This window comes from Orcinus orca, chromosome 12 (genome assembly GCF_937001465.1).
Source record: "Orcinus orca chromosome 12, mOrcOrc1.1, whole genome shotgun sequence".
NCBI classification, from domain to species: domain Eukaryota; kingdom Metazoa; phylum Chordata; class Mammalia; order Artiodactyla; family Delphinidae; genus Orcinus; species Orcinus orca.
The window spans coordinates 23,145,937-23,166,381 of NC_064570.1; the positions used below are offsets into that span (position 1 = coordinate 23,145,937).

The 20,445-nt window shown below is 33.1% G+C and overlaps 1 long non-coding RNA gene across 1 annotated transcript in view; it reads left to right on the forward strand.

Moving 5' to 3' along the window:
* The window catches only part of LOC125960719 (uncharacterized), a 44,722-nt gene extending 26,585 nt beyond the window's left edge, over positions 1-18,137 (forward strand). Inside the window, exon 2 of the long non-coding RNA XR_007470690.1 lies at positions 17,653-18,137. This is a non-coding gene — a long non-coding RNA (uncharacterized LOC125960719). The remainder of the gene's footprint in view (positions 1-17,652) is intronic.
* The last annotated feature ends 2,308 nt before the right edge of the window (positions 18,138-20,445 follow it).

Consider the following 20,445-nt stretch of genomic DNA (forward strand, 5'->3'; position numbering starts at 1 on the left):
GTGTCACATGTTACAAATTCATTTCTACTATGATGTCTATCTACATCAAAGAGTTTGACAGCTTTCCTGTATTTAACAGGTGCCTGCATTCTTTTGAATTGCCCTAGTTTTTCATCAAAGAGATATGCTAAATGCAAACAGAGCAATAGCCTGTTAAAATAAACTTAATAGCATTAAGTGTCTTCTAACAATACTCAGTATGTCCAGGTATAGAAAATCATTTGTCATACAAAGCACCAGGAAGATCATAACTTGAATGAAAAAATAAAATTAACTCATGACAATATCAACAGAATCAGTTGTTCAAGATATTTGACACAGGTTTTAAAGCAGCCAACATAATACTGCTTCAATAATACTTATGAATTGCCTTGAAACAAATGAAAAAATTAAAAAGTCTTAGCAAGGAAATAAAAGTCATAAAGAAAAGAAGAGAAATTATAAAACTGAAAAATACGATAACACAAAAAGGAAAAGGAAAAAACAAACCTTGCTGGTTAAGCATTGCAATAGAGTGGAGATTACAGAAGACAGAATCAGTGAATTTGAGAACAGATCAATAGAATTCACTTAATCTGAACAACAGAGAGAAAATAGTCTTAAAAGTAATGAACAAAGTCTTAGGGTCCCCTGGAACAATAATAACAAATTTAACATTTATATCATCAGAGTCCCAATGTAAAGGAGAAAGAATGTGCTGCTAGAAAAGTATTAAATAATGGCTGAAAATTCCACAAATTTGACAGAAGACATATACCTACAGATTCAAGAAGCTGAGTAAACTCTAAATATTGCTACACCAAAAGAAATCCAAGCCAATGCATCCTAATTAAACTTCTGAAAACTAAAGACAAAATAGAAATCTTATAAGTAACCACAAAGCAGTTTCATATAGAGAAACACTAATTTAAATAACAATGGATTTCTCATATGAAACAACTGAGTCCAACTTTTCAATCATGTATTTAAAATTTTTTCCTCACTTTTTAAGAGTTCCTTATAAACTATATATGCCATTCCTTTATCTGTGGTTTATGTTGCAAATATTTTCTCCAACTTATTTGTCTTTTGATTATCTTTATGGTATTTTGATTTATATGTAATCTTAATTATATATTTAAATGTATCAATCTTTTATTGTGCCTGGTTTTAAGTCACAATTAAGCTTTTCTTTTTTAATATCCTATTTATAGAGGAATTCATCCTGTTTTTTTCTAAAACTTGTATGGTTACATTCTAGATCTCTGATCGATTTCAGTATTGTGTAATGTATGTACAAATTTTATCTTGTTTCTCAAATGATCTTCCAGCTTTCCTAGCACTATTCATTTTTAAATTCTGTTTTAACTCCAAAGATTGTGATTCCTTTTAAAATTTTCTAATGAACTTCTATTATCTGCTTGTCAGCATGCCAGTATCACTTTAATTATAGAAGCTTTATGTAATATTTAAATATCTGTCAGTGTTAATATTCCTAGCTTTTCTTCTTCAAAGTTCTCTTTGCTGTTTTCGAGAATTTATTTTTCTAAGCTTATTTTATTTCTATAACTCCATAAAGCCTTGTTGGTATTTTTATTGAGATTATGTTGAATGTGTAAATCTACTTAGGGGTAACAGATATCTTTGTGATGTTGAGTGATCCCCACTCAGGAACAAAGGAGTCTTTTAATTTGTTCCAATCTATTTTGTACCTTTCAGGAGTGTTTATAGCCATATTTAAGTAGATTTTGCACATCTTGTTAAATTTATTTCTAAATATTTTAGTTCTTTTGTACTACTTCATATGAGGAACTCTCTACATTATATTCTCTATCTCACTTTTATGTATATGAAGGGCTATTGATTTTTAAATGTTTCTTTTATATCATTCCACCTTACTAAAATATTTTATTTTTAGAATTACGTTAAGCCATTCATTCTCTGGGACTTTCTAGGTATACGATCACACATCTGTGTAGTGGATACTTTGGCATGCCTCTCAGATTTACCCCTTCAGGATTCGTACTCCAGTTGCTGGAGTATTGGAAGATGCTGGCTCCCAGTGAGTCCTACTCCATGAATTCTTTCATCTAAAGGGAGAAGCCTTATCCTAAGTCACACTCTCTTTGGTGATACCCCATATCCAAAGACTACTGCATGTTGGTATATGAAGCCTCAGTACGCTTTGCATATAGGTCATCTCTGAAGCACCACCCCAGCTCTAAGACTCCCTGTAGAAATGGAATCAGCTGAGGACTATGTTGCTTCACAGTTCTACACTTCCCTCTAAACAGTCCTACATGTTTTGCTCCTTGACAGGTATTAATTGCAAAGACACTCCCTCTAAAACATCCTAAATGCAAATCTCCTCATCTATGTTTACTTCCTGAAAAACACAGTCTAGGACAACCTTCAAAAAGAGATATTTTCAGATCTTCTTTTCCTATTCTTAAGACTCTAATTGACTTGATTCATTAGCTAAAATCTGTAGTGCAATGTTGAAAAGTAACGGCAATAGTGGACATCTTGCTCTTTTCCTGATTTTTGTGGCCATGCCTCTAAAATTCCCTATAAGTGAGGTGATAGCTTTATGACTAGGATATATATTCAGAAAAAGAATATCCATAAATTCTTATTTTATTGAGTATTTTAAAAATTATCAATGAATGTTGAATTTTGCTCAACATTTTTCAGTATCTATGGATTTTTTTTTTGCCCTTAGATCTACTAAAGTGGTGTATGATGTTACTAGATATTCTAACATTCAATCAGCTTGCATTCTAGGAATAAATCCACTTTGGATGGCACATATTTTTTAAATGTGTGTTAAATTATTTTGCTTATATTTATAGTATATTTTTGTATAAATTTTTACAAATGATACTGATCTGTGATTTTGTTTTTGTGCTATCTATATCATGTTTCAGTATTACCTTTTCTGCTGAAATTAATTTTAAATTTTTAGTGTTTTCTCTCCATTAGCTATGCTGAAGGTGTAGAATGTGTGTTGTTTCTTTTGCTCTTTTAGTTGATTTGTATAGTTTGTGGATATTACATGGAAAGATTTGTTTTTAGGCCGTTAGCTGAACTATCTGAAAGTCCAAATGTTTTATTTCATAATCTATGATGGTAATACCAAGAATTCACTTGGTTAAAATTCATGGAAGTGTGGACTTACAATATTTGCCCTTTATTTGAAGTATGTGTATTATAGTTAAATTGAGATAGTTTATGTGTACCAATAGTATTCCCATTTTACAAGGGAGGAAGCTGGCTCCAAACATTTAAATGACTTGCCCCCAGTCACACAGGTAGCAGAGCTAAAATTCAAACCCAGAGATTCTCTGTACCTGCAACTGTTTGGTAAAAGCTACCTGCTATGAACTGGATGCTTATGTCTCTCCAAAATTTATATGCTGAAGCCCTATTTCAAAATGTGATGATACTTGGGGTGGGGCCTTTTTAAGGTAATTTAGGTTCAGATGAAGTCATGAGGATGGAGCCCTCATGATTAGATTAGTGTCCTTATAGGAAAGGAAAGCCTAACAGCTCTCTCTCTCTCTTTCCACCATGTAAGGATACAGCAAGGAGGCAACCATTTACAAGCCAGAAAGAGGGCTCTTACCAGAACCCGACCATGCTGGTACCCTGATTGCAGAATTCCCAGCTTCCGGAATTGTGAAAATAAATATCTGTTGCTTAAGCCAATAAATGAATGAATAGATAAATAAATAAATACATGTTTACCATGAAAGGAAAATAAAAAAGAATGGGTTGTATTGTGGGAGTTAAGTCAAGAGTCTAATCAGGGAGATGAGTTAAATGACTGTTGTAACAGTAAAGTCAGTTGATTGTACCAAAAACTATAATGTTGTAACTAGAGTTACAGAGAAGTAGATGGATTCATGTCATACTATGCATACAGAGTGTGAATTTGGAAATAGATTAGATGTGGATAATAAGGAAAATGACAAAAAGTAATGATTACTCAGAATTTTTATTCCATGGACTGTGTTTTTTTAAACTACTGGTGGTGGGATAGTTATTATGAGCACTAAGGACATGGGTGAAGATGTGGAAAGTGGATAATAAATCACAAAGTAAATAGAACAGTGAGCAAAGTATTGGAATTCAGTTAATATTGAACATTTACTAGGCACCTATCATGTTTTGAAGAGAACAAATGTCTAATATATAAGAAAATTTTTTCAGAAGAAATTAAGTTTTATACCAAGTAAGCAACCAAGAAAATCTGGGCATTATGCATTTTAGGGTTTCCATTAGGAAGTTCACCTTTCAGTTAAGATAGAAACACTCACATTCATCATTAATTCAACAGATGTACTTTTTGTGTGTGCTAGAGATGCACAAGCAATGAATGGGGCACATTTTGAACTTCTCCTATGTTATACCCCTCACTGGTTATATGGATATACTGGGATCTAAGAGATTTCTCAGTTCCACATGTCTTATATTATAAGACTCTTACTGAACCCAAATATCTCAGCCCTCACCTTCCTTGTGTCTTATGTCTTTGAAGTTTTTGAGAGAAGCAAAAGGATCTCTTTTTCATACTGTGAAGTGAGGTGGTGGAAGGTTGAGACAATAGAAAATATGTCACTGAAAGGATATGTGAGTTACAGAGCGTACAACATCTTTAATGTAGCTGGCAAAGGAGGCTACTTCATTGAGGGGCGTGAAGGAATCAGTGTCAATAACTAGACAACGAACAGGCAGGAGACATGTGGCTCTTCATTGCCACTCAGTCTGAAGCAACACACACGGATCTAACAGGCTTGGCTATAGACCCTGGAAGGACTCTCACATCTCTGTTATGAGGTTTTAAGCTGTGGGATTAAGGAATACTACCCTCCCTCAGCATCATGGATGCTAGGATCCCAAAGCAGTATAATATAGCAGAATCCCAGCCTGCAGCCTTATTCTTTCACTTCAGCATTCATGGTTAACGGATATCTGTATATTCCCCGGTTTGATCCAGCTGTGACGTCCAAGACCCATAACTGTAACTTTCCGACGTACTATACCTTTGGTGTTGGATCCTGACCTTCCATTTCTTTCGAGCTCCATGGGGCTCTTCAAAAGGACAACTGTCTCTCTGGAAGGCTAGTTTACAAGGAATCAATCTTGAACAAATTAACACATTTTTAAGCAAGTGTGCAATGTGGTGGATCAGTAGGTATGGTTCTTGCAGTGAGGTAATAATTTCATTTTTAGCTCCAAAAAGACATGGAGAAAGTGGGTCAAGCAATAGGAAAGTGGCAAATGACATGGGATAGTCACTCACTGATAGCTCAGAAATTTAAGAGTAAGCCTGAATCTGCAGGACAAGGCATGAATCTGCAGAATACAGAAGCAGTAGAAATAAAGCAAGAGATGACAATTTTGGCAAATGTGCCAAGCTTTCACTATTTTCAAAACTTAAAAAAAAATAAATTAAAAAAGCTAATGGGGCTTCCCTGGTGTCGCAGTGGTTGAGAGTCCACCTGCCGATGCAGGGGACACGGGTTCGTGCCCCGGTCTGGGAAGATCCCACATGCCGCAGAGCGCTGGGCCCGTGAGCCACGGCCGCTGAGCCTGCGCGTCCGGAGCCTATGCTTCACAACGGGAGAGGCCACAACAGTGAGAGGCCCGCGTACCGCAAATAAATAAATAAATAAATAATAAATAAATAAATAAATAAATAAATAAGCTAATGACCAAAGTTCCCTATGTGGATGGAAGAAAATGATTTTAATGTTATTCTTGGTCCACACAGTGTACTTTCCAATTCTAATTTGTATATTTTAATTGTTCTTTTCACAGCATTCATTTTATATTGTCATCATCTTGTTAGTTTCCTAGCTTAATACTACTAATGTCCCTTAACTATTTTTCTAACTCTTTTTTGTTGTCTTGGATATATATTCTATTGCTTTGAATTCAAAAAGACCCTTTTAATGTTTTTAATTTATATAATTTCTTTTGAGATAACATCAGGTGCACAGGCAAAGAGCCAGATGTGCAATTTCTGCAGAGCTCTGAAATCGTGTGAAAACAGGGAAGGGATAGATTTGTTGGCCTTGCTCTAAAATCATGAGAAGACAAGGACCTTCTGCAAAGGAAATTCATGTTTTAAATAGCAATGTTCTGAGGAAATTTTATTTCAGTACTATTTTAAGAAATTACAAAATAAAACTGTATTGTTTGATATGAGAGATATTGTGGAAAAGAGAGAAATGACTGAGTTTTAAATTGACAACGGTAATGGAAATTTTGCATTTTGACTCATGATATAATGTTGTTAATATTTATGTAGAAAGGAGACATTTTGAGACTAAATAAAACCTGTTTCTCATCATGTTGCAACCCTTTTAAGGTATGTGTTTCTTTCATAATCATGTATACTTTGATTTTCCTCTTCCCCTCCCACTTGTCTTTTCCTATGCAGTAGTTTTGTATGTGCGAAGGAACAGACACTCCATGTCTGGACATACTCCTTTTCTGAGGCACCAGAAAAGCCATTATTGCTTCAGAATAATCCCTCATCCATCATACTACTGATGCCACTGTTAAAGGTCTATTCCATCAACTTCATGAAATGCAAATCTCCCTGGGAAGGATAACACAAAAAGTTTAAATGAGTCTTTCAGAACATAGTATAAATTAAATTGGGGTATTTTTTTTCTAAGAGCAGAGGTTACTAGGTAAAGTAGGGAAGGAAAAGATTATAAAATCACCAGGTATCCAAGGAAGAACAGTGAAGAGGCCAGGGCCATCAAGGACTAATTCCCCCTACTTTCAATTTTGGACAAGGCTAAAGAGTATGGAAGGACTAAATCATTATTTTTTTGGAGGCTGATAACTATCAGGCATAAATTTTAGTAACTAAGTCTACTCAGTTGAGAGCAAAACACTCCCATTTTTTAATGCTTTGCCATAGGAATATTGCAAAATGAAAATACAAAGCTGGCAACCAGGGGAATGTTGACCATTTAAATAAAGTCAGACTTTACCATTCTGCAGAGATGCAGATTTGAAGGAATTCTAACTGGGCACTGATTCTTTTTACCCCACTATTACACTGCACACAGATCAAAGTCAAGAGAGCTAGTTCTTTTTACTGGGGGAACACTGGATCACCTTAATTTTCCTATCCAAAATGATTGACTTATCTGCGGTATCTGAAATAGACAAACTATGGAAGCAGATAATTCCAGTTTAAGGGTTATTGCATCAAACTTCTATACAAAGTTCAACACACCATGCAATTTCAACCCTAAAAAGGATCATCTTGCATAGACACTGCAGTTGTGTTGTAATAATATTGCTTTCATCACACATTAAGTAAATATGCTTTAAAGCCTGCTTTAAAAAAGAGACTAATGGATGAGGGGATTATCTTCTTATTTTCTTGACGTTGAAGACATTTGGACAAAACTTCCAAAGGTATTCTAAAGTTTTATTGAAGTGCATAGACTTCTTCCTAGACATGCAAAAATTGTCTGGCTTTGAGTGTGAGCCACCAAACTCAGCCCACTAATGAGAGTAGGGTAACTAAGGGAAAAATGGCAGCTTGGGCTTGGTGATTAGAGATAACCAACTCCGTACCGATGCTACTGATGATCTCCCATGTATTCTTGGGTTTCCTTTTCACATCACACGTCCCTAAGGTGCCTCCAGATCAACTTAGTTCCTCGCTTTTATCTTAACTTTTAACCATTTCCATGCGAAGCATGGCCTTTAACTCACATTTCTTCAGGCACATGGCAGGGTTTTTATCACCAAATTTGTACTTAGGGGACCTGCGTCATGGAGTCTATTCATAAATAGGTTGATTATCTGCATTCTAAGTCCTATGTGATGAACCTGAGCTGACATTTAATGGTAAGGATGGCTTATGGCAATGGATGCTGAATGCTGTATATTAAAAACCCTCAGTTATTTTAGAGGTATCTTCACCTTTCTAAAACTGGAGTAATATCATTTGCTGACTTGATTTTTCTAGGATTTTTGCTTTGGGACCAAAAATCTACATAAAACACAAGTGTTTGAGGGTTTTTCTAAGCCAATTATAATCTTATCTTAGTTTCAATGCTTATAAACAAATATGAAAGGGCTATGTAGATTAAAGTACAATAACTTACAAGTTGTAGTTACTATATTTATTGTTTATACACCACTCAAATTGAGTGAGATTTGTAATATTTAATGTAGAACTATATCATCCAATTGTCAAATAGCTCTAATCATCTCAGGACTTGACAGATATTGATAGAACATTTATAAAATAAGTATTGAAAAATATAGTTTTCTAAAATACGTACATAACATTTAGTTAATGAATTGCTATTAAAGAAAAAAAGTTACTTAAAATAATACTGTGAATCTAAATTAAAAATTCCAGTGCCTAGGCTGGTATACAAATAGGCTTTAGTAAAAACATTTCATCTGTGATTAAAAATCAACACTCTAATAACAGAGATATCAAACTCCTATTTACTTGAAATATTGATAGAAAATTATAATGGAATATGAGCAGGCTAAAAAGGCATAACATACAAATCAATACAATTTTCAATTGAATAACTAAAGAATGAAAAATATCTAGACTATATAATTTTTAAATACAAGAGATGTGTAATAGTGGTATTTGTTAACATTATGATGATTTGTCTCACATATTTCTGTATGAATTCAAATATGCTATTTTCTTTTATAATTTTTGTTTCATGCCATAATGCTATATATTCTTCCATATCTCCCAGTTTCAGTAATTTGTTGAAATAAAAACTATTTGAAATAGAAATTTAGAGGATAGTATAAAATGCACTCATCTCACCACTGAGATGTATGAAATGTAAACATTTTGCCATTTTTACTTTATAACTTTGTTTTGAGAAATTTTTGTTGAAGTCCACTTTGTACCCTTTCTAGATTTCATTCACCTTCACACCTCACTATTTAAGATTTAGTGTGTTTTCTCCCTTTTCATTCTTTTGTTTACCAGCTGGCAAGAGCTTTGGGAGCAGAGGCATCATGTCCTCCATCTCTGAACTGCAGCCATGCCTGTTGCCCTAAGATAACCATCAGAACACAATGGATTCTGCTTCTATTCTATCTTCCAGATCTAGCTCCATCCCTTCTTTTCTCAACTATAAACTAGAAATACATTAGAAGGGAGATTCTAGGAATTGTACTTCTAACCTAGTTGACAGTTCAAAACCACATGAGTATGACAAGTCACCTTCCTCTTTTGTTCTCTTCCTGCTTCCCTTTTTCTCTTTATTTGTCCCCACAAATTTTGTTGAAAAAATGTGTTTCCGTGAAAGTCTCTGAGATTACAATGGAAATTGCCTCAAAGTTTTAAACATATCTCCATTTATTTGCACCCTTCATTAAAATTTTAACATGTTCTTTCTTGACTTCTGATTGCATTAATCAAAACAGTTTAGTACTTTGTATTTTACTAGTATTGTAAATAAGGTCTTTATTTAAAAAGCATATCTTAGAAATAGTCTAAGCTTGTGTACAACACTCTTGATTTTATTGCTCATTTAAGTTTTATCCTGCCACATTGCTGAATTTTCTAATAAGGTCTATTGGACCTATAGATACATTGGGTTTTCTGTGTAGATGGTTACATTGCTTATAAGAGCCAATATTTTGTTTCTTCCTTTCCCATAACTATCTTCTTTAAACCTTTATTTAGTGCAATCTTTATTAGTGTGTGTAGTAGCAGTATCTTTGTATTACTTCTGAATATAAAACCATGATGCTCATATTCTACTCTTAAGTATATCTCTTTTATGTAGGTTTTGATGACAGCCCATTACTGGGACGTGGTCACTTTCTGCTTTTAGTTTGCTGAGAGGTTTCTACTGCTTAATTTTTGGTATTGGTGTGTGCATGTTATGAGTGTGTGTATATGTAACAGTAAATGAGTGTTGAAATTAAATGTTTTCTCTATATATTGAGGTATTTTAAATATTTTGGTATTTTAAGAAGTTAATGTGGCAAATATCATAATATATTTTCAATATAAAAGTGTTCTTGCATTCTTAAGATGCACCATACCTATTCATCATTTGGTTGTTTCCTGTCTGTTGCTGGTTTTGTTAGCTGGTATTTTATTTTGGATATCTGTATCTGTGTTCACAGTTTTCCTTCCTCATGATATCTTTATTTTTTTCTGGTTTGTAATAAGAGTTTATGAGACTCATTAAAAGTGTTGGGGAAATGTTCTAACTTCTAAAGCATTGAATATGAGGGAACAGCTTTCTGATCCTTGACCATTTAATAAAATGAACTATCAAGCCATGTGTACTTGATATTGTTGAGATTTTAGATATGTTAATTTGTTCTGTGGTTAGCTTTTGTGTGTATTTTTTTTCTTCTCTTTTAATTGTTTTAATTACAGGCTTTGTTAGGTATTCTTTCTCTTGAAGCAGTTATAAGTAGGTTTTCCAATACAATGACTTAATTAAATTAATTTTTCTTGCATTTATTGATCTCAAGCTCTTTATTGTGTCCTTATATAATGTTTAAATGTGTGTTCACATCCATATCCCATTTTACTTTCTTAATATCATGTGTATATGTCTTCTCTCTTTTTTTCTTGATAAATCTTACCGTCTTTGACCAACGGTATTTTTGGAGTCTGCTTTCGGTTTTGTTATTCCACTCTGCTTTTGCTTTGCTTTCTGTTTCATTTGTTAAATTTATTGACGTTTCTTTATTTTACTTCCTTTGGTTCTGTTCTGTGTCTTTTTGAAGTTATCGATTTGAGTGGCCAAATGGCCAACTTAACAATATTTCATTCTTTCTCATTTGTTAATATAGGCATTTAAGGCTCAAATAGTATTCTAGCTTCATTCCACAGAGTCCTCATTATTGTTCAGTCCTACTTAAGTGTAATTTCCATTTTGTTTATACTTTTTCTTATTAAGACAGATTTTTTTAAATGAACCTACCAAATTTTGTGAGGCCTTATTATTTTCTCTAAATTAATTGTGTCATAGCATGTAAACAAGGTGCTTTTCTTAGTGATTTTTTGCCCTTGTTGAGACTGCCTTTGCAGATTAACACATAGTAATTTTCTTTGACAATTCTGTGTGGGCTTGAAGAAATATAAAAAGATGTCCCTTATATATTTGGTGCCAGTGCTCTATGTTCCTTTGATAAAGTTTGTTAACTGAGTATTTCAAATCTTATGTACTCAAAACTCTTTGTCTCCCTGCTTCATTAATTTTTAAGAGAGTTATAAAAATCTACTTTTATAATTGATGAGTTATGAATTTTTCTTAATTCTGAAAATTTTTATTTTATTCATGACACTATAATCATTTTGTCTGCATTTGGTATTAACATATTTTCTTCATGGATTTCTACATATATCATCAACCACCTTCTTTATATTTAATAGTATTTTGGCTTCAAAAGCACTTCATCTAAAATTTTTAAAGCTAGACCTGTTTTTGTTTTGTCTTTTATTTTAAATTGGAACATTATATATACATATATGTTTTATATATTTTATATATAGTTTTTCAACTTGCATAGATAATCCCAAATTGTTTCACAAGGTGATTGTATACCACGAGTGTGTCAGTTTCCAGTTGCTCAACATTCTTGTCAACACTTGATACCGTCAGCATTTTTTGATGTGTATTTCCCTGATCATTAATAAAGCAGAGCTTTTAAATGTGACCATTGGATCCCCTCTCTGCTGATATTCTTGTTCAACTCTGTTGACATTTTTCTATTGGTTTGTGTATTTTTGTATTTATAGAACTTTACTGTGAAAACTGGATACGAATTCCACAAATATCTTTTCCACTATGTGAATTGCCTTTTCACTTTCATACTCTTAATTGTATGTATTTGTGTGCGTGTGTGATGAGAAGTCTTAATGATTTACTCTTTTACCAACTTTCATATATAACATACACCAGTGTTAATTATGTTTATCATGTTATACATTACATCCTATTATTTATTTATCTTATAGCTGGAAATTTGTACATTTTGAATGCCTTCATCCAATCTCTCCCCCTCACATTTCTGATAGCCACAAATCTGATCTCTTTTTCTATTAGTTTGTATGTTTGGTTTTGAAGTATAATTGCCCAGCAAAATTATGTTAGTTCCTCTTACACAACATAGTGATATTTTGGCGGTGCATTTCAAAATGATCATCACAATAAGTCTAGTTATGATATGTCACCATACGAAGATATTACTTAGTTCTTGGTATATATCCCACACTGTACATTCCATACACATGACTCACTTCCTTTGCAACTGGAATTTTGTACCTCTTAATCTCCCTCACCTATTTCTTTCCACCGCCTACTCCCCTCTCCATTGGTAACCACCTGTTTGTTCTGTTTCTATAGCTCTGTTTCTGTTTTGTTATGTTTGTTCATTTGTTTTGTTTTTTAGATTCCACATATAAGTGAAATCATGCAGTATTTGTCCTTCTCTGTCTGACTAATTTCACTTAGCATAATACCCTCTGCGTAATCCATCCTGTGACAAATGGAAAGATTTAGTTCTTTTTTATGGTTGAGTAATATTCCATTGTGTCTGTATACCACAACTTCTTTATCCACTCATCTATTAATGGACACAGTACCATTTATTGAAACTACTATTCTTTCCCCACCCCTTTATATTATCATTTGTTTGGTAAATAAACTAATCATACATGCATGATTCTATTTCTAACCTATTCTGTTCCATTGGTCCACTTATACATAAAAAGACAACAAAAGAATTGAAACTATGGAGAAATGTTCTTGAGTCAATGCCATGTTGTTTAATTTAATATAGATTTATAATGAACATTTATATCCAGGAAAGCAAGATCTTCCACCATAGTTCTCTTCAAGCATGAACTATTTTTTTTATCATATTTTCTTAATCACCTTGAGAAGTTCCAAAAAACAATGAAAAATGTTGAATTTTTGATTGGGATTACATTTAATTCACACTTAATTTGGGGGACATTTGACATCTTTGAATTTTCCAACTCATGGACACCTAGTTCATATTATATTTTTACAATATTGAAAATCTGCAAGATCTATAGTAAAGAATTATTTTTTTTATTCCTGATGTTGTTTTTTTGGGCTTTCTCTCATTTCTTGATAGCTCTCTTCAGATCAAATTTCAGAGGACTATAATTTAACTTTTGGTTCTGTCTGTTGTACATTGGTTTTCTGTTTTATTAATTTCTACTCTTATTTTTCCCTTCTTATATTTTTTGGGGTTTAATTTTCCAAATTTTTCTAACCTCTTGAGATGCACAGTTAGCTCAATGAGTTTCAACTTTTCTTCTTTTCTGAAATATGAATTAAAGCCATAAATTTTCTTCTAAATACAGCTTATCTGTATCTCATAATTTTTAATGTATAATAATTCATTATGATTAATCTATACTATTATTATACCAATTTTGAATTTATTTTGATCTATGGCTTATTTAGTAGTACATTTCTTAGTTTCCAAATTATGATTTTGTTAGCAATCTTTCTGTTTTTGATTTATAGCTTAATTTCATTGTAGCCATAAAACATACTCTATAATTTTACTTTTTTGTAATTATTTGAGACCTGCTTTGTGGTGAAGCATACACTCAGGGTTTTTTTTGGTTTTTTTTAAGTTCCAAGTACAATTTAACCATTGAGTATCTTGCTTTTAAGTGTGTACAATGTTTCATATATATCAGTCAAATTTGCGAGTTATATATTGAAATTTTCTATATTCTTGATTTTTTTTGATCCACTTACTCTGTTACTGAGAGAAGTATATTAAAATCTCTTACTATAACTGTAGATTTGCCTTTCAGTTTTATAAGTAGTGTTTTGTATCTATTTGAGGATATGTTAGTAGGTTTTTAAAATATATAATTTCCATGTTCTTGGTAAAATTAACATTTCATCATTATGGTGTGTTTCTTTTTATTATATGTGTCTGTGTATATGTGTTTATGTGTGTGCTTTGTGTGTATACTCTAATAGCCATTGTCTTTTAATCTGCACATTAGCTGAGTTAAAATTAATGCAGTCATTCATATGTTTGAGTTTAAACCTACCATCTTACTTTTTGCTTCTAATTTGTCCCACCTGTCCTCTATTTCTTTTTTCTTTCTTTCCATCTGTAAGAGAATTATTTTTTATGTGTATTTAATTATATTTCCTCCTCTATTCACTCAGAAATGTTACTCTTTCATTATTGTTTAATGCTTAGCCAAGAGATTACGACATATGTCCTTCAATGACTTATGTCTAATATTCATGTTTACTCTGTTCCTATTCCTGGGCAATGTAAGCACCTTAGAAGAATTTAAATCAGTCATTTTCTCCCAAATTACATACCATTGCAGTCATATGCAAGTTAGTCCTGTTCAGTTTTAAATGAAACAAGATATTATTATTGCTTATGTAGTCAATATTTATTTATTTATCCCTATTTTCCAATAGGGATATTTTTTATGCTTGAATAATATTTTTTAGTCCTTTCATAGAGATCTGTTTAAGCTGAGTTCTCATAACTTTTATTTGTCTAAAATATCTTTACTCACTTTGATTTTTCTCATCAATTTGCTGAGGAATAATTTATGTACAGTGAGTTATATCCATTTAAAGTACACGACTTTTTGAATTTTGACAGATGTAGAACCCCAGACAATACCACCAAAATCAAGGTACAGAACTATTACATCACCCCCAAAAGATTTATCATGCCTCTCTGTCCCTCTCTGTGCGCCTGGGCCTAACCAAACTGCTAAGCTTTGCATCAGTTTATGTTGGTTTGCATATTACACAAATTATAACTTGTGCTTTGTATTGTCTGGCTGTAAATCCTTCTTCCGCCTCTTATGTAGTGGACCCAATAAGCAAAAGCTACTTTTTAATATGAAATTTAATTTTCTTTAAGGGAAATGTCCTTTTAGAATTGATATTCATCCATATTATCTTTAAACATTTCTCTGTAGTTTCAATTCTTTTGTTATCTTATTTAATATTCTTATCTACTCCGATATCCAACAACTTATCTCACAATTATTTACATACATTCAGAGTACATACAAAATTGATGTGAGATCTATGAATTATTTAAGGACTTCAAATGATCTAAAAGGAAATCTGTATTTTAAAAACAGAACAAATTTATATTACATACACTTTAAGATCAGTATCTGACAAATAAATTTCCTGACAAGAAAGCTACTTATTATCTCGACAGAAATACTAGAGTATCATAAATCTGTAATAGTATTCATAACTTTCCACATAGATTCAGTGCATCTAAAATTGATGTTATTTGAAATTTTGTTTTATTGATATAATAAAAAGGCTAAAGACAGATAGCATATGAATTTATTTACCAACATTTATATATAAAAATTTTCATCTCAGAACCTCAGTAAGTATTCTTTTATTCATTCAACAAATATTTTCAAACACCTTCTTTGTTCCAGAAACTGTCCTTTGTGTTACGTACAGTTTAATGAACAAAACAGACAAAAGTCCTTGCCTTCATGAAGCTTATATTCTCAGGAGGGGAAATAGACCATATGCATAATGATAAACAAATTTTTTAATATTTATGGAGGAATAAGTGCTGGGGAAAATAGAGCAATAAGGAAAATGAAGAGAACAGACAGGAGAATTGCAATTTAATTAGAATACTTTGTCATCATTGAAAAAGTAGCATTTTCAAAGCAAAATGATTTATTTGCATTATAAACTTGTAATTGCCAAGAAATCAGACTAGGAGCACATGTGTTAGAGTCATTCCATCTGAATGGAAACTGGACGTGTGGCTGTTACAGCCATGGCCCAGACTTCCACGGCTGGAAGTGTGATTCCACTTCCAGAATCACAAAAACAACAAAAATGAATGCACTTAGACTTGGAGTAGGACTACAGCTGATCTTACTACTTTAACATGCAGTTAATAAAATCCATGATTTTGATTATAGGATGAGAGCAAACTGTGGGAATGTTTTGGTCATTAACTTGCCTCATGGTAACCTTACAGTCTTGTTCAGATTTTCTAACAATTTATGGGAAATTATATATGTGGCCATTGATTTAAAAACAAAACTGTGTTGTTTGATAAAATATGAATCAGAAAAAGTTGTTTCTACATCATCGCACTAAGGACTAATATTTTATTTAAAACATTCTATGAATATTTAATTTTCATCATTGACATGTGTTCATTTCTTAACAAGTTTGAAGGCAAAATTATATATTTTCTTTTAAAAGAAAAGAGAATTGCCCTCATTTTACCTTATTACAAACTCTGAACCCTTTTGTGGCAAGTCCCTCATATATAATCACTCCAGCTGACACCTTTTCCATAAGAAATATTCACTGAGTTCTGTTTGAATACCATATATCAAGCGAACATGTAAGTGTCCTCATTATTCATGAATCAGACAGCACCCCAAGTGTACCTAGCATTAAATTGCTTTTGAACCATCTATAATCTCTAGAAATGTCTGCTTCCAAAATACATTTTGCAGAGCAACTCAATTTGAATTCTGCATCTACTGTAGCAACACACAAAAGTCTAAAGATAGGTTTGAAGGTCACTTTGACTTTGTTCCTTTAAGTAAAACTTTGCTCTATTTATGGAACAAAACCCAGGAATGTTCTGCATGTCACAGCATAAGATTATAAGATGCTTGCATGGTCTTTTCTGAATAAAAAGTAGTAAACTCACCCTTTTGTTAAAAATAGTTGCTTGTTCTTTCTAAAACAGAAACAACACACAGCTTTGAAGGAGACAAGCTGAAAGCCATGAAATGAGTCATCAGCTGTGTTCGGTTACAGTGGGTTTATCTGTGACTGTGTGTGAAAAACCACTCACAAGAAGTCAGCAAAAGTGCAGCCAGTTGCTGCGAGCTAATCATGCTGGGTTATTCTTGGAGGAGGCTGGTGTTTGGAGGGAGCACTGACAGTTACCAATTATTACCTCTACTTGGCAAAATGGATGGGTCTGAACAGTTATCTTGAAGGTGTTCTCAGCAAGAACTATATTTAAACTGCTGACACCAATAATTGTGTTTCACTCACTGAATCCTGAGTTTGATCTTAAGTGTTTTACAGTAGGCAGTCAAATGCGCTTACCTTGGGCTTTCAGTGTCCCCAGAGTGGGTCTGATAAACAGCTTGCACTAAAGTGCATGTTTTACAATGTTCTTTTATCTACTTTCTGTTGAGTATCATAGGAATGAAAGGAATGTTTTTACTGTGGTTGCTACTGAAATACTCCAGTATAAATTTCTATCATCAAACCATTTCTAATCCTCATAAAATGGTACCCTAGTGCATAATAATATCTATATGTGGTTTTAAACTGATAATTTATAACTGTTGAGATACAATAATAAATTTGCCTTGGGAAATATAGTCAGTGAAAGGGGTGAATTTATTTCTGTTGATTACCTTGAAGGTACACAACATAAAGGGAAACATTACTGGTGTCTTTGTCATTATAGAAGAAAACCTCTCCTTCCTTGTTTGAGGTGGTTGTAGTGATTATTGCAATCAACAATGTGTCCATCATCGGATGAATGGATAAAGAAAATGTGGCACATATATACAATGGAATATTACTCAGCCATAAAAAGAGACGAAATTGAGCTATTTGTAATGAGGTGGATAGACCTAGAGTCCGTCATACAGAGTGAAGTAAGTCAGAAAGAGAGAGACAAATACCGTATGCTAACACATATATATGGAATTTAAGAAAAAAAAAATGTCATGAAAAACCTAGGGGTGAAACAGGAATAAAGACACAGACTTACTAGAGAATGGACTTGAGGCTATGGGGAGGGGGAAGGGTAAACGGTGACAAAGCGATAAAGAGGCATGGACATATATACACTACCAAACATAAGGTAGATAGCTAGTGGGAAGCAGCCGCATAGCACAGGGAGATCAGCTCGGTGCTTTGTGACCACCTGGAGGGGTGGGATAGGGAGGGTGGGAGGGAGGGAGATGCAAGCGGGAAGAGATATGGGAATATATGTATATATATAACTGATTCATTTTGTTGTGAAGCTGAAACTAACATACCATTGTAAAGCAATTATACTCCAATAAAGATGTTAAAAAAAAAACAAAAAAACAAAAAAAACAATGTGTCAAAGAAGCTTATTACTTTTTGTTGAAACTTTCTACTTCTGATTTTCCCAAGATACAAGTAAAATTTAAAGAGAAGAAAAAATAAATTATAGGCATAACATGACTGCAAAAAGAAACATTATTTTTAAAATGCAGTATGAAAAAAATAATGAATTAGGACACAAAATCAGAGGAGTAGAGAGCAAACAACCACCCTCATGCTGACCTGAAGGAAAAGCAGATCAAGGCACGTCTACAAGCCAGTGGTGCTGGCCCATCTCCATTCATGTCTCGCCTCTATGATCAGTGAGATCATATGTCATTTTCTTCATTTTTTTTCTCTCCTTCTTATTGGTTATTTTAAGCTTACTATATTTTTCCACTGACTCGCAAACCCTCTATTATCATTTCATAGGAGAAAATCCACAGGTATGGATAGTTGTTTATTTTGAGGAAAAGTACTTACATTTTCTGTTCATTTTGTTTTTAGCTGGCAAAGTGAGGTAAACTTAGGAAAATACAGAGAGTTATAAAGAGGAAATTTAAAAATAAATGGTTTCCATAAAAGGATGATTTCCTTGCTTGAAATATTTTAAGTACACAAACAAGTAAATAATTACACTCTTCGATTCCATTAACTATCATAAATGCTGCTCAACTGTAAAGAACAGTATTGACTAGTTTAACATTATTTGGTTGGATATCTCATTCTTCTTCAATTCTTTTTGTCTATTGTTTTGTAATTAACTAAGTAGAAGAAGTGAAAATTATATTAACATATTTGCTGGTTTGTTTTTGGCATTGATTTAGGAAAAAATTAGTTTTGTACCTTAAAATGGCACCCTTGAAAATGAATGCAGCAGACTATTGCTGCCATGAGGATGTTCCCAGGGATTGTCTTTATTCACTGTGAAGATAATACAAGATGTGTTACACTTGGGTTCTTTAAATAGGACCTATTTTAAAGCAACTCCTACTTGCCTGCAGGGATTGTGTGACATTCCAAATCTTCTAATGCTTCTCCCACCAGATTGAGTCTCCCTGCCCCCATAGTGTTAATGAATGACCATATTTACAAGAATTTCTGAAGACAATAGAATTTTGGTTTATTTAGGGTGAATTTACACAATAACATATGTTGTTTATTTTGAACAGAAACAAGAATATGGCCTGATTAATACAGAAAGTAATGTGTAAATTTCCAAGCAGGCAAATCTCATGCCAACTGAGCCACTCAATCATTTGAGGAAACAAAATTTTGCATAAGTGTGAATCATATGCTTCCTTCTTTCTCAGTATTAGCTTTCAGTTGAGCAATTTTTCCCCAGTTGTATTCTATGACCAACTCTCCTTTGTCCAAGAAGTCAGAGAAGAAATTGTTTTATATTTTACATTTCTTAAAATACCACCCATCTGCAACAGCATCTGCACTGCATCTCTCATACGTTTCTACTAGGGATGTAAAATGTTACAGTCCCTCCAGAAAACAGTTCGGCAACTTTGTTAATAGTTAAACATACGCTTAACCTACGACCCAACAATCACACTCCTGAGTATTTATCATAGAAAAATAAAAGCTTATGGATATGAAAATCTTTATATGATGTTCATAGCCACTTTATTTGCAATATCCCAAACTGGAAATCACCCAAACATCCTTCCACAGGTGGATGTGGATGGACTAAAAAAGCCATGATACATCCATGCAAAGGAAAACTACTCAACAATGAAGGGAGCAAATTATTGATGTACAAAACAACTTAGATCAACTCAAGGGCATTATGCTTAGTGACAAAAGCCAATATCAAAAAATTACATACTGTATTTTGATTCCATTTGTGTCACATTCTCAAAGTGACAAAAGTGTAATGATGGAGAATAGATCAGACAGAAATTGCCTAGGTTGAGGATTAGGGTAAAGCTGTGACTTAAATTGTTGATATAAGGAAGTTTCTCTGTAGTGATAGATTAGTCTTTATCCTGATTGTGGTGGTGGTATTGAGTCTGTGCACATAATAAAATTTCATATTATTACACATCACAACACACATGTACACACACGCACACATACACACACACACACACACACACCCCACATATATTTGAGTGCATGTAACAACTGGTAGGAATTCTGAAAAGATCCATAATTTACTTAATAGTTTTGTACCAATGTCAGTTTCCTTGTTAAAGTGTACTATGGCTAAGGAAACTGTTATCAGTGTGAAAAAATGAGTACCGGGTCCTAGGGGATTCTCTGTACTGTTATTGCCACTTCTTGTGATTCTTAAATGTTTTAAAAGTACACTACCTATTTAATCTCTATA